Genomic DNA, 14,195 nt, shown 5'->3' on the forward strand with positions numbered 1-14,195 from the left:
CCAACTAGGAACCATGAGGTTGCGGGTTCGGTCCCTGCCCTTGCTCAGTGGGTTAAGGATCTGGCGTTGCTGTGAGCTGTGGTATAGGTCACAGATGCGGCTCGGATCCTGCATTGCTGTGGCTCTGGCATAGGCCAGCAGCTACAGCTCCGATTAGACCCCTAGCCTGGGAACCTCCGTATGCTGTGAGAGCGGCCCAAGAAATGGCAAAAAGACCAAAAAAAAAAAAAAAAAAAAAAATCCCCAAATAACTAAGCAAGTATGGTGGCTATTCTTGAGAGTAACACCTTAGCCCCACTAGTGTCTGTTAGTGAGAGTCCGTTAATACTTCAAGTGTTGGCTGCCAGGCAGCATGCCAAACCTTTACACACATTCCTGCTTAATTCTCGCTTTAACCCTGGGTGTGGCCACTCAGGTAGATGAGGGTTAGTAAATTACCCAAGATTACACAGTCCCCAGGGAGCGGAACAGAGATTTCCACCCAAAACTCTCAACCTAGCACTTTTTTTTTTTTCTGTGCCACATCAGGTCAGTGAATGTTTATCTCCCTGATCGCTTCCTTGCAGGAAGGAATAGAATAAGGTCATTTGTGGCAATTGCAGAAACTCACCTGACACCTGAAGAGTGATCCAAGATGCTGTGGCTATTTCCCTTTTGCCTGCTAGTTTTTGGTAGGGAGGTTGATTCAGGTATCACCATTACTCCAGGATCTAAAATCCATTTAAAAAGTAGTTATTAATCTAAACTAGCTTGTATTCCAACTCCTACAATTAGGTATTATCTCCTATCATCCTTACAAAACTCCCATTTTAGAGATGAGAAAACAGAGGCTCTGGAAGATTAAGTTGCTCAGCTAATAAGTATTAGCTTATTAACCTTGTTTGTTGGATTCTAAAGTTTAGCCTGTGATTACTGTGATCAGGAGCACAAAGGGCAGAGCTCCATCAACCTGGGAAGATGGGAGACTTGTCATTGGCCTGTGGGACTTAAAAATAAGGATTCACCTTTTATAAATTACAAAGAGTCTGGTGATATCAGCAGGGCACACAACCAGAGTATGAATGTTCTTACTACCTTTTTCCCTTTTTGGCCAACACCTTTATCCTCATCATCCGTTTTTATTTTTACTGTGGTACAGCTGATTTACAATGTTGTGTTAATTTCTGCTCTACAACACAGTGATTCATTTATACACTTATCCATTGTTTTCATAATCCTTTCCCATATAGGTTATCATAGAATATTGAGTAACATTCCCTGTGCGATACAGCAGGTCCCCATTAACCATCCATTCCATATACAATAATGTGCATGTGCCTATCCCTAATGCCTAAATCATTCCCCCCAACCTTTCCCCTTTTGAAATCTGTGAGTCTGTTTTGTAAGTAAATTCATTTGTATCATTTTTCAATTAGATTCCACATATAAGTGATATCATATGGTATTTGTCTGACTTAATTCACTTAGTATGGTAATCACTAGGTCCATCTATGTTGCTACAAATGGCATTATTTCATTTTTTATGGCAGGGTAGTAGTCCATTGTATATATGTGCCACATCTTTATCCATTCCTCAGTTAGTGGACTTTTAGATTGCTTCCATGTCTGGGCTGCTGGGGTACATGTATCTTTTCTAATTATGATTTTCTCCAGATAGATGTACAGGAATGGGATCGCTGGATCATATGGTAGTTTTATTTTTAGTTTTGAGAGGAACATCCTTATTGTTTTCCATAGTGGTTGTACCAGTTTACATTCCTATCAACTGTGTGGGAGGGGTCCCTTTAATCTACACCCTATCCAGCATTTACTGTTTTTTTTTTAATTTTATGATTTTAATTTTTTCCATTATAGTCGATTTACAGTGTTCTGTCAATTTCTGCTGTATAGCAAAGTGACCCACTCTTATGTGTATGTGTGTATATATATCTATATGCATATATACACACATATTCTTTTTCACACATTATCCTCCATCATGTTCCATCACAAGTGACTGGGTATAGTTCCCTCTGTTATATAGCATTTATTGTTGGTAGATTTTTTGATGATGACCATTCTGATTGGTGTGATGTGATAGCTTACTGTAATTTTGGTTTACTTTTCTCTAATAATTAGCAATGTTAATGTCTTTTCATATGCCTTTTGCCCAACTTTATGTGTTCTTTGGAGAAATGTCCGTTCAGATCTTTTGACCATTTTTTAATTGGGTTGTTTGTTTTTTGATATTGAGCTCCATGAATTGTCTGTATATTTTGTAGATTAATCACTTATCAGTTGCTTCATTTGCAAATATTTCCCCACAATCTGTGGGTTGTCTTTTCATTTTGCTTATGATTTTCTTTGTTCTGCAGAAGCTTTTAATTGGATCCTCTTGGTTTATTTTTATTTTCATTAGGAGGTGGATCCAAAAAGATATTGCTGCAGTTTACATCAAAGGGTGTTCTGACTATGTTTTCCTTGAAGAATTTTGTAGTATCTGGTCTTACTTTGATATCTCTAATCCATTTTGAGTTTGTTTTTGTGTGTGGTGTTAAAGAATGTTCTAATTTCATTCTTTTATTGCATGCAGCTGCTCAGTTTCCCCAGCAGCACTTATTAAAGAGACTCTTTTCTCCATTGTATATTCTGGCCTCCTTTGTCGATGGATTAATTGACCATAGATGCATGGGTTTATCTCTGGACTTTCTACCGTGTTTCCTTTATCTGTATTTCTGTTTTTGTGCCAATACCATACTATTTTGATGACTGTGATTCTTTAGTCTAGTCTGAAGTCAGGGATCCTGATTTCTCCAGCTCCTTTTTTTCCTCATAATTGCTTTGGCTATTTGGGGTCTTTTGTGTTCCCATACAGATATAAACATTTTTGTTCCAGCTTTGTGAAAATGCCATTGGTAATTCGATAGGGGTTGCATTTAAAATGTGTATTGCCTTGGATAGTATAGTCATTTTGAGAATATTGATTCTTTCGGTTCAAGCACATGGTATATCTTTCCATCTATTTATGTCCTTTTCAATTTAAGTCCTCAATGTCTTATAGTTTTCAGAGTACAGGTCTTTTGCCTCTTCAGGTGGGTTTATTCCTAGGTAGTTCATTATTTTTGATAAAAGGATTATTTATTATCTGCAAATCAATCAGTGTGATATACCACATTAACAAATTAAAGAATAAAAAGCATATGATCATCTCAATAGGTGCAGAAAAAGCTTTGGACAATATTCAACATCCATTTATGATAAAGTCCTTAAGAAAGTGGACATAGAGGGAACCTATTTGAACGTAACAAAGGCCATATATGACAGACCCACAGCTAACATAATACTCAATGGTGAAAAACAGGAAGCATTTCTTCTAAGATCAGGAGTAAGACAAGGATGTTCACACCTGCCACTTTTATTCAACATAGTTTTGGAAGTCCTAGCCATAGCAATCATAGAAGGAAAAAAAGGGAATCAAAATTGGAAAATAAGAAGTAAAACTTTTGCTGTTTGCAGATGACATGATAATATACATAGAAAATCCTAAAAATGCTACCAGAAAATTACTAGAGCTCATCAATGAATTTGGTAAAATTGCAGGATACAAAATCAATGCACAGGAATCTATTGCATTTCTATATACTAACAACGAAATTTCAAAAGAGAAGCTAAGGAAACAATATCATTTACCGTAATATCAAAAAGAATAAAATGCCTAGGAATAAACCTACTTAAGGAGGCAAAAGACTTTTAGGTATGTATTTTGAATTCTATTTTTGCACAAATAGCTTGCTTTGCAGATCATGTAAATCTTTTGTCACTTAATATATTTTGGCAGTCATTCTGGATGACCACAATAGCATTACCTACTTAAAAAAAGGTTGTTTATCATTGCATTCAACTTATGTGCTCCTTTTTAAAAGTAAGTAGTAGATATTGTTTAAAAATCCACTTAGGAACTTGGAAAATGTAGCAGATGTACTTTTAGATGTACTTTTTCTCTTCCTTAAAGTACCGCTGCAATACTGGTCACTAAGCATAAAAGACACATAAGAAGACTCTGAAAGGTGAAAAGAAAGCAGATCAGCTAGGGACCTTGAGCCCAGAAAGACAACATGGTGATGAATTCCCTGGGTTTTCTTGTTGCCTGAAATAATCTATACCTAAAGCTGAAAATACTGGCAAGCAGAAAACACCAATGGATACAGGCATTTCAAGCCTGATCCCTCTCAAGAAAGGGACAGCTTAGCAAGAGAGAAAACTTGTAGACCATCTCTCTAGTTCAGCCAAACATTGCAGAAGAAACTACTCCCTTCCCTCATCCATGCCAGCAGAGACTGTAAAGGGAGACGAGACCAAAACCCATTCTGTAAATGGTGCTGCACCCAGTGCTCACTCCCTCCCCACAGGGGTGGTGTCGGAGATGGCCAAGTAGAGAATCATGATTTCTATTCTTGCTGGCCAGTATTGCGCTATCTGTGATGCTGGTGGAGAACACATCGGAATCCTGAATTTCTTTCCTCACTCAGCAACATCCTTTGCCCCACTAAGGTCTTGACGGAGGAAGCCTGGTGAAAGGTCAGAACTTTCACCATGGGCAAGTGGTAGCCAGGTAATCACCACTGTGACATCTGTAGAGACCACGTGGAAAATTGGAACATGCAGCCATAACAGGAGCTTCCCATCTCTAGGTGTTAGTGGGTGCTGAGTGGAAAAAACTGGACTTGGATCTTCTCCTAATAGTAATGAGGCCAGAGCAGTATCAAAAAAAGCCAGCAAAACAGAAGGTTTAAAGAGAATCCAGAGTCTCATAATAGGAAATATAACATTAAAGCATCCTGATTCAATAAAAAATTACTCATTAGAAGTTCCTGTTGTGAGTCAGCAGGTTAAGAACCCAAGTAGTATCCATGAGGATGGGGATTAGATCCCTGGCCTTGCTCAGTGGGTTAAGGATCTGGAGTTGCCACAGGCTGCCACATAGTTTGCAGATGTGGCTCAGATCTTGCATTGCTGTGGCTGGATTGTAGGCCTGCAGCTGAAGCTCTGATTCGACGCTTAGCCTGGGAACTCCATATGCTGCAGGTATAGCCCTAAAAAAAAAAAAAAAAAAAAATTAATACCTTAATATCAAGAACCAGGATGATCTCAACAAAAAAAGACAACTGATAGATGGCAACCTTGAGATGAGATGTTAGAATTATCTGACACAGATATTAGAGAGCCATGCTAAAAATGCTTCAACAGCAATTACCAACATATTGGAAACAAATAAAAGATAGTCCCAGTAAAGAAATAGAATTTCTCTGCAAAGAAATAGAAGATATAAAAAACAGAACATCAAATGCTATCACTTACATGTGGAAGCTGAAAAGAGGATACAATGAACTTCTTTGCAGAACAGATAACTGACTTTGAAAAACTTATGGTCTCCAAAGGAGACAGGTTTGGGGATGGGGGGGGGGATGTGCTGGGGGTTTGGGACAGAAATGCTGTAAAATTTGGTTGTGTTGATCACTGTACAACTATAAATGTAATAAATTCATTGAGTAATATTAAAAGCAATTTTAGAAGTGAAAAAAATTAACAAAAATACAAAGCACAGTGATTAGATTCAGTGGTAGGATGAACAGAGGAAACAATCAGTGAACTGGAAGGTGAAGCAAGAGAAAGCAAAGCACTCAGTCTGAACAAAAGAGAGTATGGACTGAAAGAAAATAAACAGAGCCTTAGGGACTTGTGAGAATGTAGCAGATCTGGCATTGGTGTCACAGTTGTAGAAAGAGAGGAGAAAGACTAAAGCTGAAAGTTTCAATGAAACAGCTGAGAATGTCCTAAATTTGGCAAGAGACATAAACTTACAATTTCAAGAGGAAGTAAGAAATCAGTAACAGAAACATAAATCCAGAGAAATTCATGCCAAGACATGCCATAATTAAACATTTGAAAACTGGAGATAAAAAAATCTTTAGTGAGAGAAAGGACAGTTTCTCTAAGGTGATAAATCATTTGAATGACAGTGGATTTCATACCAGAAATCATGAAGACCAGAAGGAAATCACAAAATATTTTTAAGTGTGAAAGAAAAGAACTCTTGAGTCAGAATTCTCTACTCAGAATTCTCTACTCAGAATTCTCTATGAAAAATATCCTTTAAAAATAAATGAGAAATCAAGAAATTCTTAGACTGAAAAAAACTAGGAGTTCCTGTCGTGGCGCAGTGATAATGAACCCGACCTGGAACCATGAGGTTGTGGGTTCGATCCCTGCCCTTGCTCAGTGGGTTAAGGATCCGGAGTTGCCATGAGCTGTGGTGTAGGTAGCAGACGGACTTGGATTCTGTGTTGCTGTGGCTGTGGCGTAGGCTGGCAGCTACAGCTCCGATTAGACCCCTAGCCTGGGAACCTCCATAGACTGTGGGAGCAGCCCTAGAAAAGGCAAAAAGATGAAAAAAAAAAAAAAAACCCACAAAACAAACAAAAAACTAAGAGAATTTGTTGCCAGTAGACTGACCCTAAAAGAATGGCTTAAAGGAAGTTCTCAGTACTGAAAGGAAATGATAAAGGGAACCTCAGGACACCAGGAAGAATATGGTAAGCAAAAATATTTGTAAATACAATAGAATTTCCTTCTCTTGAGTTTTATGAATTATGTTTGATGGGGGAAACTAAAATGATAACACTGTGGAAGTATTTAAGACCATTATATTATAAATGGAAGAGTATTGTAGGAGTTCTTTATATATTCAGGACATCAATTGCTTATCAGATGTATAATTTGAAAATACTTTCCATTTCTTGAGCTGTTTTTCACACCCATGACAGTGTCCTTATATGCACCAAAGTTTTTAATTTTGATGAAGTCAAATTTATCTTTTTTTGTTGCCTATGCATATCCAAGGAATAACTGCTAAATCCAATGTCATGAAGATTTTCTCCAATTTTTTTTTTCCAAGAGTTTTATATTTTTAGTTCTTATATTTAGGTCTTTGATAAATACTTAAATAAATAGTTAATTTTTGTCTATCTTGTCAGGTAAGGACCCACTTTTTGTAGTTCATAGCTAATTAGTATAGAAATGCAACTATTTTCCGTCCTGCAACTCCACTGAATTAATTACCTCTAATAGGTTTTTTTAAAATTTTTAAATTTTTATTTTTTCATTACTTTTTTTAAACATGTGTACATTCTTTTTTCTTACATTATCATGTTCCATCATAAGTGACTAGATGTAGTTCCCAGTGCTATACAGCAAGATCTCATTGCTTATCCATTCCAAAGGCCATAATTTGCATCTATTAACTCCAAATTCCCAATCCATCCCACTCCCTCCCCCTCCCACTTGGCAACCACAAGTCTGTTCTCCATGTCCATACATATGTGTGTATGTAGATACAGATATAGATATATATTCTTTTTCTCACATTATCCTCTATCATGTTCCATCACAAGTGACTAGATATTGTTCCCTGTGCTACACAGCAGGATCTCATTGCTTATCACTCCAAATGCAATAGTTTGCATCTACTAACCCCCCAAAAATCCCAGTCCATCCCACTTCCTCCCCCTTGGCATCTACTCTCCATGTCCATGAGTTTGTTTCTTTTCTGTAGATAGGTTCATTTGTATTATATATTAGATTCCAGATATAAGTGATATCATATGGTATCTGTTTCTCTCTTTCTGACTTACTTCACTTGGCGTGAGAGTGTCTAGTTCCATCCATGTAACTGCAAATGGCATTATTTTGTTCTTTCTTATGGATGAGGAGTAGTCCACTGTGTATATATATCATATACCACATCTTCTTAATCCATTCATCTATCGATGGACATTTAGGTTGTTTCCATGTCTTGGCTATTATGAATAGTGCTGCAGTGAACATGGGGGTGCATTCATCTCCACTTTAATCTTGACTTTTTTTCCCTTCCTTCTGTTAGCTTGGATTTAGTTCGCTCTTTTTCACCTCCTCTGAGGTGTAGTTAGTTCATTCATTTGAGATTCTTCTTTTTTAATGTATGTGTTTATAGTGATAAACTTACCCTCTTAACACTGCTTATGATGCATTCCCTAAGTTTGGATATGTTGGGGTTTTTGCCCCCATTTGTCTCAAGGTATTCTTAATCTCTTAGGTGATTTCTTTCTTGACTCATTTGTGAAAGGTAAGACTTTATAGTTGACTTGAACTGATGAAAGATGGCAACATCAGACAGTGATAACTAATGTATATATAATGTAATATCCAGAGCAATATTGAGGATACACTTACAACACTCTAGATATATTAAATATAATTCTGAAAACTTTCAAATAATCAGAGTTGGAAAAAATGAGGCAAAAAATAGAACAAATGGAAAACAAAATGGTAGACTTAAGTCCTAACGTGGTAATAATTAAATTAAATGCAAATGATAAAAATACACCGATACAAAGACAGAGATTACAGAGTGGATTAAAAAACATGGCTCAACTATATGCTTTCCTTAAGAGACTCACTTCAAATATAATCAAATATGTGGATTAAAAGTAAACAGACAAAGATATATCATGTAAACATCAATCAAAGGAAAACAGTAATGGATATATAGGTATCTGATAAAGTATAATTAATAGCAAAAAAAAAAAAAAAAAAACCCAGGAAGGAACATTTTGTATGATAAAAAAGTTAAATCCACCAAGAAGACATAGTAATCCTAGATGTATATGCACCAAACAACAGATCAGCAAAATATATGATTCAAAAACTGATAGAACTGGAAAGAGAAAGAGATAAGTCCACAATTCTAGTTGGAGACTTCAGTGCTCCCTTCTCAGAAGTCGAAAGAACAAGTAAATGAGATACTAGCAAGGATATAAAAGAATTCATTATCAACCAAGAGGATCTCATTGACATTATAAAACACTCCATGCAACGACAACAGAATTCACATTCTTTTCAAGTGCTTTTGAAACCATAACATGCATATCCTGAACCATAAGACAAACCTCAACAAATTTAAAAGATAAAATCATACAGAGTGTGTTTTCTGGTGACCATAGAATCAAACTAGAAATTAGTAATGGAAACAAGAAAATCTAAAAATCATATTTCCAAATATTCCATGATTCAAAGAAGTAATCTCAAGGGAAATAAAATATAAGGAACTGAACAAAAATGAAAATGCAGTATATCAAAATTTGTGGGAACAGTTAAAGCAGTTCTGAGGGAAATTTATAGCAATAAATGTATACATTAAAAAGAGGAAAATCTCAAATCAGTAATATGTTTCCACACTAAGAACCTAGAGAAAAAGGAGAGCAAGCAGATCAGGAAAAAAGGCAATAATCAGAAGAAGGAAAGAGTAGAAATCAATGAAATTGAAAACATAAATAGTAGAGCAAAGTCAATGAAAGTAAGAGTTTTTTGAAAAGTCAGCTCTAGCAAGCCTACAAAGAAAAAAGACAAATTACCAATATCAGAGGAAAAATGGGCTGCCATTATATTCTCTGTGGATATCAAAAGAGTAATGGGGGGAGTTCCCATTATGGCTCAGTGGGTTAGGTACCTGATGTTGTCTCCATGAGGATGCGGAATCAATCCCTGGCCTTGCTCAGTTGGTTAAGGATGCCACATTGCCACAAGCTGTGGTGTAAGTCAAAGATGCATCTTGGATCTGGTATTCTCCATGGCTATGGTGTAGGCCTGTAGCTGCAGCTCCAATTTGACCCGTAGTCTGGGAACTTCCATGTGCAACAAGTGCAGCCATTGAAAAAAGGCGGGGGGAAATACAAAAATAAATTTAAAAGAATAGCTCTAGACATAAAAGTTTGATAATTTAGATGAAATGAACCGATTCTTCAAAAAATTAGAACAACCATGACTTGGCCACAGCTCCAGTTAGACCCCTAGCCTGGGAACCTCCACATGCCACTGGTGTGGCCCTAAAAGACAAAAAGACAAAAAAAAAAAAATTGAGATGCAACTGACATATTAGTTTTAGGTATACAACATTTTAATTTGATATAGGTATATATTGTGAAATGATTTTATTTTTTTATTTTATTTTCCCACTGTACAGCAAGGGGGTCAGGTTATCCTTAGATGTATACATTGCAATTACAATTTGAAATGATTTTTATAGTAAGTTTAATATCAACCATCACACATAGTTACATTTTTTTTTCTTGTGAGAGTAAGATTAACGCAATAACTATTAAGGAAATTGTGATTTAAAACTCCCCCCCAAAAAATGTTTATGCCTAGGTGGTTTTGCTAGAGAATTCTAACAAATATTTAAGAATTATAGGCACTCTTTTTTTTTTGCACTCTGCAGATATTGTGGGGTTTTTATTTTTTTGTTTTACAAATTGAAGATCATTATGGCAGACCTGCAAGTCTGTCGACACCATTTCTCTAACAGCATTGCTCAGTCAGTGTCTCTGTCATATTTTGATAGTTCTCAAATATTTCAAACTTTTTCATTATTACTATATTTGTTACGGTGATCTGTGACAGATCTGTGATACTTGACATTACTGTGACTCACTGAAGCCTCAGATGATGGTTAGTATTTTTTAGCAGTAAAGTTATTTTTCAATTAAGGTATATAGTTTTTTTTAGACATAATGCTATTGCACACTTAATAGGCTAACAGTGTAGTGTAATCATAATTTTTATATACATTGGGAAACAAAAAAATTCATGTGACTTGTTTTGTTGCAATAACTACTTTGTTTCAGTGGTCTGGAGCCAAACTTGCAATGTCATCGAGCTATGCCTGTGACACCAGTTCTACAGAATGTCTTCCAGAAATAAAAGATGAGGGGACACTTCCCAGTTTGTTTCATGAAATTAGTAGTTTTTACCCTGTTAGCAAAACCAGACAAGACAATACAAAAACCAGGAAAGTGTAAGCTGTTATCTCATAAAGATAGACCTCAAAACCCTTAGGTTATCAGCAAGTAGAATTTCACAATATGCTGAAAGAATTATATGCCATAATTTGTTCTAGGGATGCAAGACTGGTTCAATATTTGAAAATTAGTGTAATCCTAATATTAACAGGTGAAAAAAATGATTGTGTGAATTGATGCATTAAAATTTTGACCAAATTTAACATCCATTCATGATAAAAATGCTCAGAAATAAAAAGAGGGGACCTTCCTCAAGTAGATAAAAGAGCATGTACCAAAAGCCTAAAGGATGTTATACACAGCGGTAAAGCCCCTTCCTAAATCCCAGACATAGCATATATTTAGCTGCCTACTCAACAACTCCATTTAGATATTTAATAGACATTGCAAACATGTGTTTTCTCTTTTTAATTTTTTTAATTTTTTTTTTTGGTCTTTGTGTGTGTGTGTGTGTTTAGGGCTGCACCCACGGTATATGGAGTTCCCAAGCTATGGGTCCAATCAGAGCTGTAACTGCTGGTCTACGCCAGAGCCACAGCAACTGGGGATCTGAGCCACATCTTCAACCTACACTGCAGCTCACGGCAATGCCAGATCTTTAACCCACTGAGCAAGGCCAGGGGTCGGAACCCACATCCTCATGGATGCTAGTCGGGTTCATTAACCACTGAGCCATGAATGGAACTCTGCAAATATGTACAACTCAACTCCAGCTTTGCCTCTCTCCTGAACTATTCTTACTTTTCCTCTCCAACTCATTAAGTGTACGCATAATGGGCTTCTTAGTGCAAAACCTGGGAGTCATCTACAATCTTGCTCTTTTCTCCCATGGTAAATTTCAGGTTCTATCAGATATACCCTGAAAAGATATCCAGATCTTACCTCTGACCTGGGTTATTGTGCTTGCTCCTTAAGTGCTTCCTTAGCCCCTTTCTTGGCTCCACTAGGGTCTGTTCTTCACACAGCAGCCTGATTGTCTTTTAGAAGCTCAGTCAGATGAGGGCACTTCTCTTGCTAAAACTGCAGAATTTCCCATGTCACTGATAAGGGTAATTTTGCAGTTTTTAGAGTACAGAAAAAAATATGATTTTGAGTAATGCTAGCATATTTATTCTTCAGTAAGTATTGAGAACCAACCATAGGCTGGGAATCTCCTTAAGTATTGGCCCTGTCACTGTGAAAATAAACTTGGCCACCAAGAGTTTAAAATTCAGGGGGAGAATGCAGGTAGGCAATTACACAGTGTGCTTAGTGCTTGGGTGTGCGAAGTACAGGGCGCTCTGGGAGCATTTGTGAAGAAAGACCCTTTCCAGAGGAAGCAGAAGGGAAACTGAGACAAGAACAGAAAGAAAAATGGAACTGAAAAGTAAGTAGAAAAGAAGCAGTTGGAGAGTAGGTAAAAGAAAGGGATTAGCAAAAAATGGTGTTAGAGACAGAAAACATGAGGCAGGTGCACCTAGATCCTAGCGTGTGAAACGGGGAGAGGCACCAGAATAGTTGGGAGCAGTAAGCAGAATTCAGATCACAAGGGCCTTGTAGATTAAGTTAAGACATTGAGATTTGAGATTATGAATTAGAGGATTATGAATACAAGAGTGACATAAGATTTCTATTTTATTTTTTAATTTATCTTCTTTTCTTTTTAGGGCCACACCCGTAGCATATGGAAGTTCCCAGGCTAGGGGTTGAGTCAGAGCTATGGTGGCTGCTCTACCCCACAGCAATGTGGGATCTGAGCCTCGTCTGCGACCTACACCTCATCTCATGGCAACACCCGACACCCCACCCACTGAGCAAGGCCAGGGATTGAACCCACATCCTCATGGATACTAGTTACATTCTTTTCCACTTTGCCCCAGCAGGAATTCCAAGATTTCTGTTTTAGAAAGCTTATGTAGACTTCAGTTGTGGGAGAATGATGGGAGAGATGAGATTAAAGGCAAGGAGGAGAGTTAGAAAATGGGTAACAGAAATCCAGATAGGTGGTTATGGTGCTCAAGAGTAAGGTGGTCCTGGACTGAAGGAGAACAGGTAGTTAGGAGAAAAGATGGACAGTGCTTGACCAAGAGAAGAAGTCAAGGAGGTCGCCAGCATTTGTTAGGGTTCATAGAAGGAATGGCTTTAGAGAAAAGATGATGGTGTTCTGATTTGCAGAAAATAAATTTGAGTTATCTGTGGGACTTACTGCGGGAGAAGTCCTGTCAGCAGTTCTGAATTCTGGCTGAGTGACAGAAAACAGAAGTTGGGCGAGATATCAGTTATGGAAATGAGCATTTGTTCCCTCTCTTAGATGTTACTTATTCACTAATTGTTCAAATAATGCTTGAGGATCTTAAATTGTATGCTTTTTGCCCTACTGGGAAGAGAAGTAAGTTGGGCTTGTTGCAACTTGTTGGGAATTTGTGTTTATTTTTAAAAGTCAGTGATCCTTGAATGAAGAGATTGGCCCTAACTCAGAAATGGAACCTTCCTCTTGATACTAAATATGACCTTGCTTTACATGATGCGTAGCGCTCTAGAACTTTGCTGGTACACTGTTTTACCCTGTGAATTAAATTCAGCCATGAGGTCCATTCCTTCATAGAAACATGGAAACATCCAAAATCATGGTTGGGATGTGGGCTTTGGAGCCAGGTTACCTGGCTTTATATACTGGCTCTGCTTTTAACTAGTGGTGTGACTGTGGGCATTATTTAACTTCTCTGAGTTTATTTTGTTGCCTACAAGATGGAAAAAATATTGCCGACATTTTATGATATTAGACCTGATTTAATAACATAAATCTTTTAGAACAGAATTGAATAAATGTTAATCATCATCATTACTATTACTATTATTATCGTTAATAACAGACAGAGGCTCAGTTTATGAAGGAAACAAAGGTAACATTTAATTCTGTTAAATGTGTGGTGTGCCTTCCTGGGGTGGTTTGACTGGGAAGCCCCAAGTGCTTCTGAATTTCTGGGACTTCTTCACTGAAGACAGAATTGTAATGCTATGCAAATGAGCGTTATTCTTTCCCTGTTTGATTCTCTCTAATTATGGGAGTGGGTGGTTATGTATTAGGAGGAAACTGGGGGTTGTTAACTGCATATTAATAAGAAACTGGGAAACTGTGAAGAGTGTTATGTTTTGTCTGTATTGCTAATGATGCTTTCTTGCAAGTCTGTGGATTTTAGTTCTCACTTGAAGAAATAGTGTTTCCTGGTAGATGTGCTTCATGCAAAACAGAACGAGAAAAACTTCCTGTTATACTTAAAGACGCACTAAAGTTAAAATGAGATGTTATTTTTTTTCCTTTTTCTTTTCTGAAGAGCTTTGCTT

General features: G+C 37.1%; 1 protein-coding gene across 1 annotated transcript in view; it reads left to right on the forward strand.

The window, feature by feature from the left end:
• The window catches only part of DNAH11 (dynein axonemal heavy chain 11), a 340,086-nt gene that overhangs the window by 32,626 nt on the left and 293,265 nt on the right, over positions 1-14,195 (forward strand). The gene's annotated exons all lie outside the window — the stretch shown is intronic.

This window comes from Sus scrofa, chromosome 9, assembly GCF_054392235.1.
Source record: "Sus scrofa isolate SSC_HxYL_T2T_F1_AM1 chromosome 9, Sscrofa_HxYL_maternal_Yorkshire_Landrace_v2.0, whole genome shotgun sequence".
Taxonomy (NCBI): Eukaryota; Metazoa; Chordata; class Mammalia; order Artiodactyla; family Suidae; genus Sus; species Sus scrofa.